Below are 22303 nucleotides of genomic sequence, written 5' to 3' on the forward strand. Positions count from 1 at the left end.
TTTTTTCCTAAAATAAAATATCCAAAAAACGATAACGTATGCCGAATGTCTATTAACTTAAAAAAAAATAATAAAATAGTTCAACAATTACGGAAAGGTGTGAATGCAAAATATTTGGTAAACAGTTATAATATTCTAAGAACAAATATTAACAATATTAAACGGAATGCAAATACATTTGAAGACTTCATAATACAAATGGAAAAGCTAATTGTGATACAAGTTGAAAAAAAGTGTGAAACTTGCTGTTAACTATAATTTAGATAAGGCTTTATTTCAGTGGTTTGTACAACAACGGAGTCAAGGTATTTCATTAACATTTCTGATAATAATGGAAAAAAAAACTCTTGTTATGAATAGGAAATTAAATAGTCATCCTGATTTCAAATCCAGTGCATGATGGTTAGACAAATTAAAACGACATCATAGAAGGAGAAAAACTTAATGTTAATAATATGATTATCACTGACTATGTAAAATATTGAAATAAAAAAACTAGGATTGATAAATAGACAAATTTATGATTGTTGCAAATGGTTAGATATGGATTATTTTGACGAAGTTACGAGTTATTAATTATGATGAAATTATCGCTAATATTACAGAAGAAGAATATGAAGTGGATGAAAATACTTCTGAAGAAGACAAGCCATCACCATGCATAAGTCGTCAAACTGGACATAATATGTTCACCAAATGTAAAAATTGTTACAAGAAATAGGATGAAGCTGATTTTTCAAGTTAAATTTTGCTAAAAAAATAAAAAAAAAACTTATCTATAAAAGAAAGACTATGTTTCATACAAACAAACAAAACTTACTCATTTTTTTAAATTATTTTATTTTATTTTTTTAAATATACTAATTCGTTTGATATAAAAACTAATACATAATAACTATAAATATAAACAGATAGTTTTTCTTTTATTCATCTAATTCGATTATCTGTCACCCCCTTGGTCCCATTGCAGATGGATAATTGAGGTTTTACAGTATATAATTTAAAATTTAATGTTATACACTTAATTATTGTGTATATTTGTTTTTAAAAGTTCGATTAGTATACAATAATGCAGATAAAAAAAAAACATATAATCTAAACTGTTTAAGTTCCTACACTGTAAGAGCAATTGTATTTGATTATTTTTATTCTTGTTTTAAAAATTTAACACGAGAATAATAAATCACCTTATTCAAAAGTGGTACTTGGTTTATTGCAGTGTTCATAGGACGTATTTCGAACTTTAAACGACCATAAAGATTGTTTATTTTAAGATTTATAGGTATATTTATATATATATATATAATGTACACATTGTTAAAAAAAAAAATAATACGATTAACCTTGTACAAAATTGAAGCTTAATTTATTATAGGGATTAACAGCGTGTTTCAAAGTTAAAGTTAAAAAAAAAAAACAGATATTAATTTGTAGTATGAATTGGCCACTCAGTTGAAAAGAAATAATATTATTAATCATTGAGTTTATTCTTTATTATTTTGTTTTGATATATATAATATCTAGTTGTAAATACTATTATTATTTTTCTATTTTTCTACATAAAATATCATATTTTTATGTCACACTAATTTTAATTAGGTGTTTTTAAATAAAGACTTAAGAGTTATAAATACGAAATAAGAAATACGAATTTAAATACAGTTTTTACTTTTCATGTTTTATTTATTATTCAGTATCTTCAATATCAATTAGAATCCTCCCAAAGAATTAAATATTGCTAATAATTAGTACTATAATTATTACGGCATAATAATATTATACATTTTTTTTTTTTAGCATATATAAACATGTCTATTTAATTAATTATTCGTTTTATGATTACCGATATTCAATACCATTTAAAAATACATTTATATTTACAATTTTTTTTTTTTTTTTTAAACCACGATTTATATAATTTATAAAATGTTGGCTATTTCATACAAAGTATGTATTTTTTTAATTAAAATTAATTCATTGAATTGTATAGAAGTATTGAAAGTATTCTTACCTTTTATATATAAATAAGAAAAAGAAAATTTTTAGTTTATTCAATCATACTTAATAATTAAATAATTAATGAACTTGTTATTTTTTGAATAGATAAATACTTGCGAGTAGCAATGACATATTGGAAAGGCAGCTAGGTAATATTATTTAATTACAATTTTCTTACCATCACAAATCTTTATACTGTCTATTTTAATACGATTTCAATAAGAATCATTTACTATTTTTTCAACTTATTAAAATAAACTTATTAAAAAATTATTAATAATAATACACATGTGTGACATAGCTAATTTTAGTCACACTAAGTACTTACCATGCGAGTTGATACTTATAAATTAAATTATAATTGTACGTCATATTTTAAATAGTATAATATTTTTTGGTTAATTATAGATTAGTAAATTTATTTTTTCATTATTTATATTTAAAAGGTTTTATTATTTGTTCTCTTATAGGAGGAAAAAAATAAACAAAAAAAGTATTCATTATTGGTTAATGAATTTCGAAAATAATAATGGGATACTGCCACGAAAAATAATTAAAAGTTTTATGGAATGAGACGCTATGATTAAAACTTTTGTAGGAAGGTTTCATTTTTCTCTACAGCATAACTTGTCTTTACACGTGTATAGAAATATGAAGATGCATAATTTGCATTGCTTTGTTGAAAATATATTTTAATAATAGATATAGCTTCCACTATTTCTTTATGTAAGACAATTTAACAAATTTGTTGTTTTTTTAACTGTGCCAACCTAGTTTTAATCAAACAATTTTTAGTAAGCTTTTATCATATTGATATATAATTCATTTCAGTACAAAGAAAAGATAATACACATTATCTATTGGAATTCAATTTGCATTTCCATCGATAAAGTGGAAAGTGACAACACTCACTGTTAATTACTTTGTTAATTTTTTTGATTTTATTCTCATTATATTTACTATAAATAATAAAATGTATTCAAAACTAATTAATTATAAGTGTATAGTGTCTATTTGTATAAAAAAAAAAATATATATATGAGGTAATAGTTTTTAATAAATTATTATTTTAACTATTTACACTTAAAATAATATTTTAATCTATAATTTAATCTGTTTTTGAATACAAGTACAACACATCGTATTTTTGGTAAAAAATGTTTGTTATTTATGACTAAAATGTCTTAAGTTCTAAGTATAAAAAAATGCATTTTTCATGTCATTATTTATAAATAAATAATTAAAGTTCAAGCATCTCAAAAATAGAATTGATCCCTGATAAAGATTAAGTGACAAGTAGTGCAGTATAGTAGTTTTACTGAATGTAAAATTGTATTATAACATCTTGGTTTCTTAGCCTATATTCCCATATTTTGTAACTTATATTATCCACTAAAATTGTAACAAACTAAAACTTACTTACCATATTTTGAATGAAATATTCAAATTGTTAATATAATAATATTATTAATTATACTTATTTTATATTTATACTATTTATTAGTATGTCGCTACCTACACATACAGTGTGAAATCTGCCATTCTTTCACCAGGTCTACTGAATGTGATGAATTATTTCAAATATTTTTATTTAGTTAAATTAAAAAAATTAAAATCTAAAAACAAGACTTTATTTTGTATCATATAAAAATAACATTTATTTTTTTTTTTAAGCCCGGCGATTAAGAACAGTAACTGTATAAAGGTACAGTAGGATTTTTTTGTGGGTAGGATTTACTTGTAAGGTTGAAACACATGTTATGTATGCGTGTGTACCTTAGATTTTTTACTAAGAAATCGGCTGGTCGCCCATCTAACAGCTAGCAACGCTGGCCGATGATTGACCTTAGAACACATTAGTGAATAAGACCAAACACCGCGCCACACCAGGCCACACAATATTCATTTATATCATACTAAACTCTTTATTTTTTTAAAAGGTAAAATTAAAATTTTACAGCCATAACCTTTTACCTTAGAAATTTTTATGAAAAGTATGTTGATTTAAACACTTTTTTGCACTTTTAAGACGTATCTAAAATAGCTATTACCAAGTAATTTTATAGTGATCATAATAAATCAGATTTAACTGACTTTATATATTATTACCTAAAGAAAAGCTCGGAATAAGTTGTTCACTTGTTTCAAACATAGTTTTTACAATTTTAACCTTAAGAGCCTTAACAAACAATCATTCCTCTATGTGTGTACTACCGTTTTAGGTTCTACAAAGTTTTCGTTGTGATTGACAGTTTCGTGGGTATATTCACATGCCGAAATTCTTTAGTACTCAACCCACCCTTCATGGCATGTGTAATTGAACTACCATAAACTTTATTTTTTTATCCAGTTATGTTATGTTATATTATGCTTAGTTTCAACTATACAATATCGATAACAGTACGATTATTTGATAATTACAGGAAATATAACATAGTATATAGTGCAGGTAGATTGCATTTACCTTACAGCATTCGTCAGAAGTTAAGTTTACAGTAGATCACACAAAAAATGATAATTATTCATACTATGTATTATTAAGTTCTTTATATTTATTATTTTAATAATTATTTTTGATTAAAGATACTGAATAATAAAAATAATTAAGATTATTAAGACATAATATATATTCATTTATTTTTTTTTTTTTTTTTTTTGTTTTCACAATAGCTGCACAGGTTAAATATATAACAATATTGATTATTTTTAAATGTAATTTCATGTTGTTTAACAGCTGAGTTTTTCAATTAAAAATATTTTAGGAAATCTATTTATTTTTTTTTAAATGAATGGGTAGGTGATTTGACTTTTTGAAATAACTATAAAAACAAATAAGCATATGCTAAGAATTTATTTATTTTGTCACCATGATATTTTAACTATCAAATAATAGTGGTTTATGGAAATGGTTTTAAAAAAATAAAAATACATCGTGTTTAAAATAAAAACATCTTTATCTACACTTAATACCTAAATCTAATTTAGTGTAAATATATGATTTTTAATACTCTACTAGTTAATTAAGTTAAATAACTAACGTACAAATTGCGTTTTAAGTAGCTATCAAATAATGCTCTATTACAACTTAGGTTAGGTAAAAGCATCATAAGTAGATTTGTTTGAAATACTTAACTATCTTTATCTGTCAAATGTACTGGAATTCATTTTTAGCACAAGAGTAAAAAGAAAGGAAAATTATATAAATATTATAAAAATTAAATTTGATTTATTTAATTTTAATTTATGAAAATTATCTTTCCATTTGTCCTTTATTATATTTAAATCTTGGTAATGATTAACAATACTCTTGAAATTCAATTTATTTGAATATTTTATATTTCCATTTTTTTTTTTCAAAGTTCCATTGACCTTTCTGTATTGTAAGCCTTTCTTTACTTTGAAAAAAATTTGTTTATGAAGCCGATATCACAAATACTTATATTTAAAAATTATTTTTCTTTTTTATTATTATTATGCCTAGATGTCGTTTAAATCAAAGTAGATGGGTTATAATTAAGCAATAATTTACTCGATATCGATACGTTTATACATTTTTTTTTTATTGAATTATGTTATTAATTAACAGATTAAATGGATAAGTTAGGGGTGATGTCAAAACTAATAGATAATTTATGTACGAAAATTTTGTTGTATAGTAATACGATTTGTGTTTTAATATGTTTTATGCATAGCAGTGATAACTTGATATATTATTTTGTTTCATTTTTTTTTCAGATAAATAGTACGAGTACCATACAGTTCAAAAAGCAATACGTTATTGATACACTTATAATGCACATCAGGTAATTATAATAAATGCATGGAAATCGAATAATTTATTATCATATTTAAAAAGAATATTGAATCCAATACATTTTGAGAGTTAAACCGACTAAAATATTATTTAAATGTATGGTATAGAACCATGGATAAATTATCGAAAATAATGTTTAAAGCTAATGTTGACATTTAATTGCCTTTAAAAAAAGTAGACGAATTGATGATAAAATATAATATGATTAAATACACTATGGAAAAATAACTTTTGGTATTTTTCAAAGCAAAAATAATTCCTTGTGTTTATAAATTTCATAACTTAATAATTGTTAACAGTTAACACGTATAATTCGTTTTTATGCTATAAAAAGAAAATTATTTTTATCACTTCCAGCCTAACCATCGTGTTAGTTATTTAGTCCAGTATATTATTATAATATAAACTAATCAAATTGAAAATGTATTAAATGGCTCTATAATTTATATTATTTTTTTAATTGTTTAAAAATGTCATTTATTGAAAATACATGAAAATATATTTACTTAGTAATGTTACTATAACAGCTATCGATACTCAATTTGTTATTTTGATCATTGGATCAAAATTATTCTGCGCATAATCATTTCTTGTTTATAAAAACCATAATCTTATTAATAAAATTGATTAATATTGAATACATTTTTTGAGCATGATTTAGAAATAAATTAAATTTTAATATATATGTATATGCATGGAAATTCATAAAAACTCAAAACATATTTATTGTAATGAGTACACAAAATAATATTTTATTCCAGTAAAAGCTTTATTATTGCTTAAACATAAACTTTGTTTACAATTGTATTTCATTTCGATGTGTACTTTTCAATACAAATATGACGAAAAGAAATATGTAATGAATTGTTCGGTTGGTTGTCAGTTCATTAAATTGTATGCGATCAATGAATGATTTTTAATATACAAATGTAAGCCTATCCACTGTTCGTGTTTGTTTTGCACTACTCTGAAAGTTATAATAGTATAATATTTATACATGCTGCATTGTTATAAGTATTTATATATTTTATCATTTATACTTTTACTTGTGTTAGTTCTCAAATAAAGTGTGATGCAGTGATAATTGTTTTTTTCTTTTGTGTTGATTAACTCGATAAGGAAATGGTAAGTAATAAAAATTCAGCAATTAAAATAATTCAAGGCTTAATTTTAATTTATATTTATATAAAAGAGCTTCAAAAGCAGTATCGTAAAAAAATACTTTTAAAAAAGTATTTAAATACTTACTTTTGCATTTATACAAAAAATATTTTATAAACACATTTATAATATTATGTACTTTTATAAAAAATAATTCTACGAATAAATTAATGGCATATACAAACAAGTGCAAGTACATTTTTTGTTAAAATTCTTACACGTGGTTTTTAGAATATATTTTATTATAAATTTAAAACATTTGCTTAAATTATGGTAATCATTATAATTGTAGACAGTAATCAACATAACACAAAATTGTGTTTTTTTAGTAAAATGTGGTTGACATTTTAGATATCAAATTATATTTTACCCCATTTTAAGATATCTAATATTAGTGCTATAAAATATGTATTAGATTATCTGTTATAATTATTAACTTAAAGTAAAAAAAAAAATCTGTTTTATTAATTTATTAAAATTTATTATGGCTTCTAGTATTGACAATATATAAACAATTTATCTTTTATTCGTGAATAGTAGATGTTTATAGACATACTACCTATTTACTCGTACATTATTAAATTATTTTAAATAAAGTTCTTGTATATAAAATTATAATTATTGGGAGTATAATAATGTTATTTAATTAAACAACGTTTTTTAATTAAAGTAAGTGCAGAACAATTTTATATGGTTGTATTAAAACGTTTATGACGTTCAGTTTTTGATCAAAATAATTGCATGTTTCTTTTAACTAAGAACTGCTTACACAATAAATTATGTTATTCTATTTATAGTTTATTTGTTTGATTATATTTTTGTACTTGAATTGTGTTACTATTATTCCTTAGTATCCATCTTTAATTAATACGTATAGAGAATTTTATTAACATAATATTATCCAAAATTTTAAAATTGACTATTAAAATACTTAGGCCCTTATTTATCTCCTCGTCTTACAATTAAGACATATATTATATTTTACATGATACTATAAAGATTTATGGTTACGTTAAATCTCCTATATATAATATTATATGAAAAGTAATAATAAGATTCTAAAATAATTTTTAGCTTATTAATTTGTTGTCTATTATAGAGTAAATTAACTATTGAAATTTACAAATTATTTGCAATAACTATGAAATAATGTCTTTCAAGACAGACTTAATATGTTTAAAATAATTTTAAACAAAATTTATATTAATTATGTTTATTACTCAATATTCGTTAAAATGGATCTTTTTGAAAATATTGTTGCATTGTGTATATAATAGATAATGCTCCATACTTAAATTGCTTCAATTTTAGTATTTTAGTTGTATAACAATATTAGAAATTAGAATTATCATTTAGAGTTTATAATTTTTCGTGCGTATTATCAGTACCTTGTAATATTTGTTGTAATAGGTCCTTAAATTATAATAATGTTTCTGAATACCAATACAAAATGAAGATATTATGTTAAAAATATTATTTTTTTTTTTTTTTTTCGTGAAAAATATATAAAAAAAAAAATTGTATTCTCACTCTATAAACCATAAAATACAAAATATTATGTCAATAATTAAAATTAACATATTAATAATTTAGAAATTTCTTTATAAAAAAAAACGATTGAAATATATTTAAATTAATGATAATGTCATTAAGTACTTATAACTTAAATTGAATTGTATATTATTATAATTGTAGTTAATTCCTGCTTAGGTTGTAAAATATGTTTTCAAAATCTGTAAATCGGATTAGAATTGAGTTTAATAAAATGGAAAATATACTTGAACCTATACAAAAATGAGTGATTTAAAGTCTCTTAGCGATTACTCTGTCTGTTATCACTTATCAATCACATCACAATAAGTCCAACGAGTGCACTTACGTATATCATTTCATTGCTATAAATGTAACGCTGAAAATAATAGCATTGAGAAGAATATAAAATATTATTTTAGTTTGACGCAGTTAGTATATCATATCGTTTTCGAGTTCAATATCTTATAATATTTTAATTCGATGCCTTTGTTTCAATCTAGCTGTCATTTTGGTATTTCTTATGTCTTATAGTGACATAGATAATTAATAATCAAAGTCGAAATCTCGAAAAAAGTTTGAAATTTTCCACTTACTCAGTTACATCAAGTTATCTGAAATCTAGTACCATGATTTTATTTTTGTTTTGTTTCTTTCGTTTTCCTTTCTCTACATCTCATGTCCACATTTTTTCCGAAGTCCGCATGACAATCTACTACTACACTTTTCTACCCTCGCTTTTCACGATTTTTTCTCTACATTTATCTTTAGATCCTTTTACCCAATCTATGTTTATCGATTTACCTTTGTCTTTGTTTCCTCTCCTCACTCTCACACTGTCTCTCTCTCTCTCTCTATCAACGATTTTCACCTCGAATACAATTCTACATTTCGCTCCTGCCGTAATACTATACAGTAGTTTCATTGCAGATACTCTTACTCAACTGCAGTCAACAATCGTTTACACGTTTTGTTTCTTATGTGAGGCTATTTTTTGTTCAGTAAAACTACTATACTACGTGTACGTTTTCGGCAACTACTTGACGCGGCCATGCCAATAAAACGTGTGTCTACTTTCCCCCAAACTACACGCTCGTCATCGGTGAGAAACGTTCTTACTTAACAGTGGGGCTGGATAAATACGAGTACATTTGAAAAGGGAAACGTGGAAAAAATATGTAATTTCTTACACAGGTGCCCTAAAGAGGAATCCGCCATCGTTACACACACGCACACACATACACACATATTATATCCCTCAAGCTGTAGTATACACTTGTCGCACGCTTGTATGTTTGTGTGACTACATTGTCTTCTTCGTTTTACTTCCACCGTTACATCTAAATACATCTCAGGTGTATTATATTATACAGACCAATCTAAATTTCCATCGTTAAAATGCTTTTATTACTCGGTACTATTTCCCTCGTGCCACACCACCATCTGATTCCAAACTTTTGTAAACCACTGACGTTACCTCGTCTATCGTTTACATATCAACACACAAACACATACTTCTAAGTAATTCCGTAACACAATTGTATAACCTCATCGCTGTCGAATCACGTATTTTGATGTAGTAACGATGTCGGAGGCAGTGAAAACGGTTGGATGGTTAGTGAACAGACAAGCGCATTGAACTGCGACCGTGGAGCTTAAAATAATATGTAGTTTATCAAACCTAAAGTAAACTTACCGGCCAAGGCACCCGACGTCAAACTAGTTCATCTACCAGATTCGTTCTGAATAAACTTTCACCACGCACACCTATCCTCATATACGTCTTGGAAATATTATATTATTTTTATTATTTTATGTGATATATTATGATATAAATGTCAAAGACGTGTGCAGAATCAATGCTGCCAGTAGTGCGTTTTATCCTTGTCGGAGCTCTTGTCATCAATTTCGTTATTACTTTACAACTACTTATATTTTATTATTGCATCCATTTTTTTTTCACAACATTCCAAAAAAGAAAAAAACAATATTTTATCGACTTACCCAATTCGTCAAATACGTGTTTAAGAGTTGTCTATTGTGATTATTTATAATATTCGATGCGTGTATACAAAATTATGTGTGTTCACACAATGATATACGGCATAGTGTTTTCTATTCTTTAATATTAGTTTTATATTTAACGTGAAAATTACGCTCTTAAGCTCGTTAACTCATGAGTTATATACCTACTGTTGATGCATATAATAAGCATGATATGCATATTAATTTTGTATACAGTATTAGACTATTGGCTAACCCGTTCTTAAATCCAAATATGTAAATTTGATAAATTACCACTATATTACGTTTAATTGTTTGAAAACCATTTATCATTGAGCTTTCTTTGTAACTTTAAAAACATATTTTTAAACGATCATTATTTATTATAACAAAAATACGAGAATTCACGTACTGCTTTATTGTACTTTTATAATGGATTTTATATCGTCTACGCCATGCAGTCTTATACAAGTTAAATAGGTCATTAGGCGCTATAATTGAGTAGTATTGATTGTGACTGATTTAGGTAAATGTTGTAAATTATGTATGGACCTTGAATACCAAGGTGTATCAAACAACTTTGAATTATAATTTATATTTCAAATTTGCAATTAAATATAAAATATTTATTACAGATGGTTTTGAAAATTATTTTTTATTATATTGTATCATGCATTTTTGGTAATTATATTAAATTGCAATAAAGACTATATCCGATTTCACTAGAAATCTCTTCCAAGTAAAATTGAGTCATTTTATAATATTTACATTGAATAATTTATATTTAAATAAGTATCATTTGTAAATTTATAAGCATTACTGCTCCATTAAATTACTATATTTTAGTAGTGAAATATAATATATTATTATTTTTATGACAACTCGTGTTTTATTAATACACTTAGACATAAAGGATATATTTTTATTTCTTCATATTGAATAAATAATATTATTTTTTTTTATGATACAATTGAATCCAATATATAGCTCTTTGAAAAAAAAAATAATGATAAAGTATTAAAAAACGGTATTTCTATAAATAATGTGATAAATATGAAATATAGATGGAAAATACCATGGGTAGAGGAGTTAGTGTCGTATTATTGCACTATATTTCAAATGAGAAATATTCAGGGGAAAAATATCGACAGTGAAAATGATACAATGCAGAATTGTATACTATTTGCAACGATTCGCATTAAACTCTATATAATGTATCATAATGAAACTTAGTCTGCGTTATGATTTATTTTTTATTTTGAACATTAGATGTTTTATATACGTAAATTATGATATATCTTTATTTAATACAAACATGGTAAATTTAGTAAACATTTTTATTAAAAAAATTATTTATTTGTATAGATAGATATTTGAAATAATAAATAAGCTTTGATGATTATTTATGTATAACTTGTATTACTTACGATTTCAGATACAATTTAGAGTATATTAAGTATGAATTTACATCATTTTAACGAATATATATTATTTTGTTTTTATTCTTTGTGATTAAAGACATCTTATACATGTTGTATAACTTTAGATGAAGTGCTTTACTATGTGATTGATAAGTATTGTATTTAAACATCTGGACTGCAATATTAATAATTGTTTAATTAATAATAATTATTTTTTTATATTAACAGCACGATTAATATCTGAAATAGGGAAATAATAATCTTAACTTATCGCTTTCATACATACAGCAATACAATAATAATAATATAGTAAAACTTAAATATTAGAAAGTTTCAATGGGTAACAAAAAAATAAATAATCTTATTATAAAATAATGTTTTAAATAAATTCATTAACATTTGGTCCTAATTTAATTTTGGTTCTTGAAAATATTTTTCAAACAAAAAATTTTGTTGCGTAAAAGTTTTTTGTATGTATGTTTCACAGTAAAAACAATAATTATATTGCAAGTCAGAACAGGTACTTTATAATGTAAGTACCCTATACCCTCTTTCCAACATACCCATAATTATTACCTACCTTCTTCTAGACTATTTATTTTAAATTATGTAACACGATATGTGATAATTGCATTGGAATAAACCGCATTTTATGTTTAAACACCTCCATGCGCACATCACGACGTGTAACTAAGGAACCATATAATATCAAAACATAATTTGACCTCATTTTTTCTTCACACTTTACAACGTATATACTTGCCAACATCATGAAGGCATCGTATATTATATACTGTAAAATTCTGTAACGCTTGCATAGACGAGAATGGTAGAATATTCTCCAAAGAAAATGGAAAAGTTAGGATCATAATAATAATAATATAATCTATTGTATGGTAATAGCAGCGTGGTGGTAGTTACCTAACATATTATTATCTCTTTATTGTCATTATACAAGAATCTATTATTTGCGACCAATTATTAAAAAAAAAGACCACGAGTTATAATAATATCTTCCTGTGGTGACTCATACCCGCGAGCCAGAATTAATACCACGTTATCGAACACTGAGGGCGATTAGAAAATTGTTGTTATTATTACCATTTTTTTATTATTATCATCATTATACGCATAGACGGGACATTCGCGAACCTACTGATATTTGAAGCTACGGTAGTGTTGGAGACTTTTTAATATCTGATAACAAATTGAGTTAATGAACACCGAGTGCTCGATATATTGTACAGTTTAATAATAGTAAATATATTCGATTAGACAAATAATCATATCTTTGGCCGATAATAGTTTTATCATACAATCAATATGGAGATTGATTGTAATATTATTGTTATAATTATTAATACGTTCACATTAATGTAGTTATATTATAATAATTCTCATGCGTTATTTTAAAGGAGTCTCAATTATTGATTTTTTCAACATGCGTCGTCGTTTTGACCTTTAAATCTGGGCGAGCAAAGCTCTTATATATTGCTCACAATGAATGTCATCGGCCGACCGTGTAATATTGACACTACCCATGCATAAATACAAATGTAATAATTATTACAGGCGGGTATTCTGGAGGGATCGACAGTGAAATTTATCACATATGAAAAAAAATTGATGTTGGTATGTTTTACTAAAATATTACACACTTGTAAAATAAAAAAATTGAATTTAAATAAAAAAATTTATCAAAAAATAATTTAAAAAAATAGCCTTAAAACATACTGTGAGAATTAAAGGCAATCGTTACATTTTTCACATATAGTTATATATAAATATTCTAATTATAATTATAAAACATTTGAATTCAATCGCATTTTATAAATGGTTAAAAGTTGGAAATTAGGTTTAAATATTACATGCTTAAAAAAACTAATGATATTATTAAATTATACATATATTTTCATAAAAATAATGTCAACGATTTTTAATACGAAGCTATAATAGCATAAAAAATTATTATATTACTGATCAATATATGAATAAATTAAATAGTGTTTAATAAAAGTAAAAATATATAGATTCCTCAGCTTTAAATTAAAATCCGTTTTATAGCCATATTAAAATTAATCATTATTTATCGCTGTTTCAACAGTAAAATATTTGAATATTATGCGATTTTCTTGCTAATTATGTTTTGTGAATCTGAGTGAAACATGATTAGACAATTTTAATCAAATCATCTTTATTTTTTCTAAATATATTTTAAATATAACTCTATAAGTTGATTTATCACCACTATTGTTTTAAAATATAAAAAAAAAAACATCTATAATTATTTTTGTATAATTTATACTCCAAACAATATATATAATGCATCATATCCATTCAATTATTTTTGTAGACAATGAATTTAATATTCTATAGGTACATACGTGACATCAATAATTCCATTTTAGCTGCTGAAACTAAATTCATCTTTGTAAACAACATATATGGTTATTAACGAAGGGGTTATAAACTGAGATATGCTTGATGATAATTGTATCCATGTAAAATCTGTAGATCAAAATGTTTGTGTTTATTTAACTATCATATTATTTTTACAGAATATCTAAAAGATCAAAAATATTTGATATTGTATTAGTAGTAATAACAAACAATCGCAAAAATGTAGATGCTAGATGTCGAAAGCTGTTTACGTATATAGCATCATAGAGATGCATATGCGAATAAAAATCATAATTTTTTTCCGAAGGGATTTAATTTTCATAATATTTGAAATGACAGATAAAAATTATAACAAAATAAAAATCTATCTATGTGTATAACGCAATTCGTGTAACTACTATGCAGTTATACGTAATATGAAACCAAACTTATTTTTTTTTCAATATTTTACCCTTTATGCCTTGGATGTATATAATAATTTATTGGTTCTATTGAGTAGGTTTGTATTTAAATGTCTATATACTATATGTGTATAGGTAGACCAATCCTATTTCATTTTATATCAATAAATTATGTAACCAAATAAACTGCAGAGGCAACAACGAAACTCTAATTTGAATAGCTACTCTCGTCCCCCGGTGAATAGTGGTAATTTGTTTTAAATGGTAAATATTGATTCAAAACTGGCGGTAGCCTATTATAAGTTTTATATATTTTATTATATTTTGTTCAAAATACCAATGTGATGATTCAAAGTTATAAAATACCAGCAGTATTCTACATAAACGAATCTTCTATGCGTTTATGACGTTTTTAAATTAAATTAAATGCATTAAAATATACAATTGAACTAGCCTAATCAATAAAGCGCAATCATTTTTTTTTTAATTGTTCAAAATAATATATTAAAATACTATTTCATAAAAAATTATTCTGTAATTCATAATAAAGTTGACCAGAAAAAGTCTGAAACAAGACTATTATGTAGTACAAGTAATTAATGAAAATTAAGAATACAAACGATTTTAAGTGAAGATAGTCTAAAATATTTATTCCTGAGCTTTAACTACTTGAACATAGTGTCCCAGTGGGTTATCGATTAGTATAAAAGTATTTGTGGATAAATCCTAAGACCATTAATCGGTCCTGCAGGACAACTTTTAACCTTAATATTCTTAAATGGATAAGCTATAAAAGATAACATTCAAGCCATGTCAAAATCTATTAATCTACCCTGAAAATAAAAATGATATACCTAAATACCTTAAGCTGTTATTTTAACTTATATGTTTGGTAAATGGTGAGTAAATGCTGATGAATATAATATATTGACTATTTTTTTATACCTCGGGAAAGTCTAACTAACCATAATTTGTTTTCACTTTTCAAATATTCAGTATCCTTAGTAAAATATATAGAATATGTATTATCATTACTATTTAATTTGATATGTAAATAGAAAATTCGGGATTTTATTTGCTAATTATTTTATATCAATGAAATGTAGCAACATTAACAATATATCATCTTTATTTACCTATAAATATAAATATATAACCATTTTTATTTTCAAATCATTCAATCAACACTCCGATTTTATCTCCGATACAATCGAATTTGCAGTCATAACTAGTTTACATAATAAACTTTTGTAAATTTAATCATTAAATCGTGTATATCATATCATAATGTGTATATTATATATTTGTTGACGAGGTATCATATATTTCATAATATATAAATATATAAATAGAAATTACCAATATTACTAAAGCTAATTTAAAAAAAAATGCATTTATTCCATGTTATTATAATTTTGAACTAATTTTTATACTTTTTATTTCGTACAAGTTAGATTAATTTTAATTTTCAATAGTTAAACTTAATAGTTATAGTAATATTAATAATTTTTATATTTTAAATATGATTATTTAATTTTACATTCTTTGGCCAATCATTATAATATCTGAGCAACTGCATTTTAAAAATCCAGGTCTACAAAAAATACTTTGTCTTGCAATATATCGATCCAGAATACGTTGAAGAGCTTAGACACACTCGAAAAATGGTGGTGAAAAGGAGGAAGGTGGAGAGAGATGTAAAAAAAAATTATACATAGCACAACCCTTTCAACCACAGTTGAGGTCTCGTAGTAGCTGTTTCATTGCCATGGCCCCAGCTTTTGTTCTAAAGAATTTTTTCACTCTGCTTTTACCCCTTAATACCTTTTTTTTTTGACGTGTAGAGAGTGTTATTTTTTGCTTGTCAATATGTATAGGGACTTATAAAAAAAAAAAATTCGCTAGGTTTTCATTTTTTCTGGTTTCTATCCTAAACTTGTTAATCAGGTATATTTATCAAGAGTCAGTTATTCTCGAACAGCTTACATAGGTATTAAACTTACAGACAATAAGGTAGTTATTTCGTGAAAATTATGACAGTTATTTTAAGAGTTTATGAAAGTTTGATTCGTTTAGAAGGTAATTGATGTTGAATCACTGTTAAAAGTGTGTATAAAAAAAAATAACAACACAACACAAAAATAATAAAATGCGTATAAAATAATAATAAACATTTTTTTTTTTTTTATTGTTTGCGCAATTGTAAAATATAAAATAAACACAAAATATCTTAGTTTCCGTGTGCCAACGATATAAATCAATTTATTTTCAATAATTCGCGTTTATATGTTTCGAAAAACAGTTTCAGGATAGTAAAATTGTACCAAAACATTTATAAATAATAAATTGAATTACAGTAAAAAATAAGATTTAGTACTTTAACCCTTATTTTTCTGATTTTATCAATTATTTTAGGTTTTTTTTAAAAAAAAAATATCAAATAGTTAATTTTTTTTTTCATTCAAACAAGAACACATTTTGAATTATTCAATTCTGCAATAATTATTATCATTATTTCTAACTTGATAGAACATAACTGTAAATAATGTTATTAAATTCAATAGCACGTTTTTACGATTAAAAATCCATCAAGCTATGATGACTATTTGTTTATTTATTGATCGATTGCACATTATATTGTGTGTGTGTGTGTATTTGATGGAGAGATTTTTCTAGATTCATATTCCTGCAGAACAACTTAATTTGTCATAATTTCCTAAATAAATGCATGATTAAAACTGCAACAGTACTTTAATACATTTATACATTTTTACTTTTCAATAAGCTTAAAATTAATTCGTTCATCAAAAAATTCCTGGCATCATTGAATCTAACAAATATTCATGTTTTCACCATATTTAAAACCATTAACAATTGTTTAAAATCATATTATTAATTTCCAGTTCAAATTTGTTTTGAAAAGTTGAATATATTTCGGTTCGTTCTCAAAAATTAAATGAATAAAAACATTTAATTGCACATGTTTTTTTTTTTTTTTTTATAATATATACAATATTAAAATAACTTTTGTTAGCTTAAATTTTGAATTAACATGGCAAGTATCAACGTAAGATTTTGCTTTGACATCAATTTCGAGCAGCTGCTAAATTTTCTCATCCCATTCCCACCGAAACGAGAATATAAATGACCTATAATATACCAAATACGTGTATTATATCAGCAGTTTCCAAACTTTTTTTTTCACGTATCCTCAAAAATAAAAAAATTCAATCGCGCCTCCGTTGAACAAATGAAACAGAAATTTTTATTGGTGTGTTGGTATAGTGCTATATTAATACTTATAATGTATGTGTACAATATCAGTATTTATATCACACCTCCCCTATTAAGTGCTTATGCCTCCCAAGGGAGTCGTGCCTCACAGTTTAGAAATCGCTGTACTATATAGTATATTTATCAACCAACAAGTTATTTTTTAATCTAGGTTTTTGCGGCGATAATTGTTTGGAATGTTTTAGTTCATTTTATTGAGCTTACTACGCATTTATATATAGTACAATTTATAAGGAATAACAATTTTTTTTATTGGCTTATTTTAGTCAAAATGTCAATTACTTGAAAAAGTAATGACATTTTAGGCGATATGTTATATATAGTAAATAAAAATATAAAATAAATAACAACAGATTAAAAATATAATGTTAAATAATTGTATTACAATTGCTAATATATTTATAGCATTATTATATTGGGTAAAATTAAAATATACTAGTACACTAAATTTACATACCTATAGCTTGGTGAAACAAATTATTTAATATTTAGTCTATATCTTCTTTTAACTAAAACCTTTAAATATTTAAAAAATAAAAAGTTAAAAATTTAAGTTTTTTGTGAATAAATTACATTATAATTGAACATTATTGTGTATACTTTTTTTTTTTTTTTGAAACAGATAACTTAACATCCATTAAGTGTAAATTTAATAATTAAGTAAATTAATAACTTATTTACGTTCAATTTTCTTAGAAACTGATATTTTAATGTCTGATATGTCTATTGAATGTATATAATATGTCACAATATATATCGCGAAATGGACAAAGTTTACATCCATTCGAAAAAATAAGTCATATAAAAGTGTACATATACTGTGATTTTTATAGATTAGTATTTATAAATACTTAGTGAATAAAAATTTAAGATAAGTGTGATGAGATCTTTAAATTGCATGTTTATGCGGGGTCTCCGAACTAAATGCATTAACCCTAAATATGTAAAACCAATATTTCAAATTAGTAAAACTATGAGGTGAACAAATGTTAGTTAGAAGACGTATGGATATAGAACAATTTGTGAGGAATTTTCATGATGGTCGAAGCTAAAACATCAAGTGGATATCGCCGATATTGTTGTTATGCAGGTCAATGTTTAATTTATTAGCTGTGAAGAGAAAAGTTTAAGGAAAGCAGAAAAAAGTTTACGACTTTCTTAAATGTGGTTCAAGCCTTGGTAACAGTACCAAATTCTTAAGATCGTTTTGTTACGGGTTGTAGTAGTATTAATTAAACATTGTGGTCATGGAAACGGGATTTTATCATATCTCCACACATTACCGAAGGTTGATGTTATATTCGGAGCGTTGTCTAATTAGGTTATTCTGTGATACTTATAGATTCTAATTTCCTACATTTTAAAAACGTTGTTAATCATTTGGAGGTTGTGAATGAAAAACATACACATTCGGATTTTAAAATGAAAACTTTTTGTATAATATCTATTTGAAACCTATACACCACCTTGGATAATTATATCAATAATAAAAATAATTAGCCAAACGATATTACCATTTTTTCTGTATCATTTAGGATATTTTCCCTAGTCGTTTGTTGAAAACTTATTGTAAGATTCTGATATTATAAACAGATATCTTTTCCCGTTTTAAAATTTAAAATATGTTAATTATTTTTTTTTTTTTTCTCTTGTTTAATATTTCATACCACTAACTATTTAAAAATACCATAGTGCAAAAATAATAAACACTAATGCATGCACAAATAATATGCATACGTTGTACCTATTGTCTTAAAAAAATTTCCTATGTTATAATTCAAGATAAAAATAAACGTCAAAAATTAAATATGAAATCCCAAGCACTGACATTCGTGAACTTTAATTATATTGTTCCTAAATTATTTATTGAACTGATACTATAGACTATTTGAGACATATTTTGTTACTTATTGATGTTAAATTGATACTGTATGAGCACTGGTGCGATAACCATATCTTCAGTGGTGTTGAATGACGATTCATAGGTAACTTTAAGTCTTGAAAATTTTACAACATCTTAATCAATTACACGATCTATAATATATTGTGCGTGTAATAGAGTAATTTTGTAGGGTGTAAATAATGAATATGGAAAATATGAATGAAAAAGTGTATGTAATCGTATGGGTGAGAATTTTAGAATATACACACCTACGTATATAACGTACCTATAATGTATAGTGTAAATTAAATGGTTTGATATTTTAGTTATACTAAAGTTAAAATACTACTAGGACTACAGCAATTTATACAAATAACAGAATATTATATACATTTAAGAACTCATTTGGCTAGAAAACATATTTTGAAAGTTATTCGAAAAAATCTGTCAAAAACAGAATATTAGAGAACAAAAAAGAATCCAGTTCGTATTTTGATTTTCGCATTTTTCTTATAGTAAAAAAAAAATTATATTTTTAGACTGTAAAATATGTCCTTAATTGATAGGTTCGGTTTTTGCTCATTGTCCAAATTGTGCATTTTATCTCGTGACTGAAAATATAATTGGATGTATCATGTCATATATTTTTTTTACTTGTCTTTTAAATCAAAAATATTTAAAATTTATTTCAAAGAAAAGAAACAATATATATATATATTTTTTTAAACTTTAAAATCAACAGGTTTTTAAGTATTTTAGAATTTTATTTTGATAGTCTTTAAGTCTTATATCTATATTTAGATATTTTTTTTATTTTATTAATTGTGATAAGTTTGTATGATTATTTAACAACCAGTATAAGAAAGATTAATTCTCCAACAATCACCCCAATCACCCTCTGAAGAAATGTGTACCCAACTTGACAACTAAATAAATCGTTCAATATACAAAATTTAAATATTTTTTTCCAAAATAAGCCATCAGCAAGTTTGTTGATATAGATAAATGACGACAAAGGAACGAAATTTGACTTAACCAAATGCAAGTCGATTAGAGTGTCCTAAAGTTTGAAGGGAACAAATCTTTGAATTGCATGTAGTAGATCCAAGATGACGCTGTTGTGATTTGAATTTGAAAATACCTATCATAAACTATTCGTATCGCATTTTAAACGTATTGGGAAAACCCGGGAGATAACAATATTCTAGTTGGGTGTATTGATAAATTGTATTTACAGATAACATAGATAGTGAAGTTGTGGCAGTGATAAAATACATTAACAAGTGAGCGTCCCCCGTTAGGACGTGTCAAATGCTTTATCCTGATTCTTGAAATAAAATACTTTATTAACGTCAAATACCGAAATGATAGAATAAATAATTAGCACAAGTACTTTATCATCATATTATTTAAAATAAATTCAACAATAAAATACAACTTAGTTTACGTATATATTTAATTCTGAACAAGTGTTATCATGGCATCTATGATAGATTATTATTAATACTGGATATTGCTGCTCAGTATACACAAATTATTAAATTTAACTTATAAAAAACTATATATACGTATTATTGTAAAACTCTTAGAATTTTTTTCAAAAATTTAAACCAATTTTTATTTAAATTGAAAACAATATAAAATAAAGCCATTTAATTTAATAAAAGCTGCAATATGGCCACGCCTGGTTTAATGTATTGATATTAATCATAAACACGTTATAATTTGTATTTTTACAGGTTTTTTTTTTTTTTGTATCATTATATTATTTAAATTGTATCATGTGCACTGTATTTTGAGCTTTCATAATATTAAAAAAATATATATTAGTTAGGCACTAGAGAGACACGCGTCAAACTCAATAATGATATTTTTGATAGGTGATGCATACATTTAAAAAATGATTTTCAAATAATGGTTTCTGATCACCGATTCGATTATAAACGTTTACATTTAAAGTTAATAAGTACTGCTTGAAATATTAAAACGGATATTTGCATAATATTTAGCCATACCGTATTTTAAGTTAAAAGTATAACTATTTAAAATTTAAAAATAGTTTTTCTAAATATTTTTAATTTCATATAAAATATTTCAATGAAAAATTTCAAATATTTAGAATTTCTATTTTTTGTAAATTTGTGGAGACATAAGTACAATCGTTGAATGGCAGTTTTATATAAATTTAATAGTATTTTTATAGGAACATATAAAATTGATAAAACAGTAATATTGGTTATGCAAGCGTGTTTAATATAATATTATGTTAACATTGTTATTTTGTAAGGTCATACATTTAACAGTATGCAAATGATGGTTTGATTTCTTTATGAAATTATTATTCATCATAATTATTTAAAAAAATTAAATGTTAATAAATTTATATAACTTTTATAAA

The 22303-nt window shown here is 24.4% G+C and overlaps 1 protein-coding gene across 4 annotated transcripts in view; it reads left to right on the forward strand.

Annotated features, from left to right (window-relative positions):
* Positions 1-22303, forward strand: part of LOC112600910 (octopamine receptor beta-2R-like) — a 165276-nt gene that overhangs the window by 73992 nt on the left and 68981 nt on the right. For all 4 annotated transcript variants that reach the window (XM_025348260.1, XM_025348259.1, XM_025348257.1 and 1 more), the window contains one exon: positions 5734-5801. The gene's annotated coding sequence lies outside the window, so the exon portion shown is untranslated. The remainder of the gene's footprint in view (positions 1-5733; positions 5802-22303) is intronic.

This window comes from Melanaphis sacchari, unplaced genomic scaffold, assembly GCF_002803265.2.
Source record: "Melanaphis sacchari strain LSU unplaced genomic scaffold, SCAv2.0 Contig73_pilon_pilon, whole genome shotgun sequence".
Classification (NCBI taxonomy): Eukaryota; Metazoa; Arthropoda; class Insecta; order Hemiptera; family Aphididae; genus Melanaphis; species Melanaphis sacchari.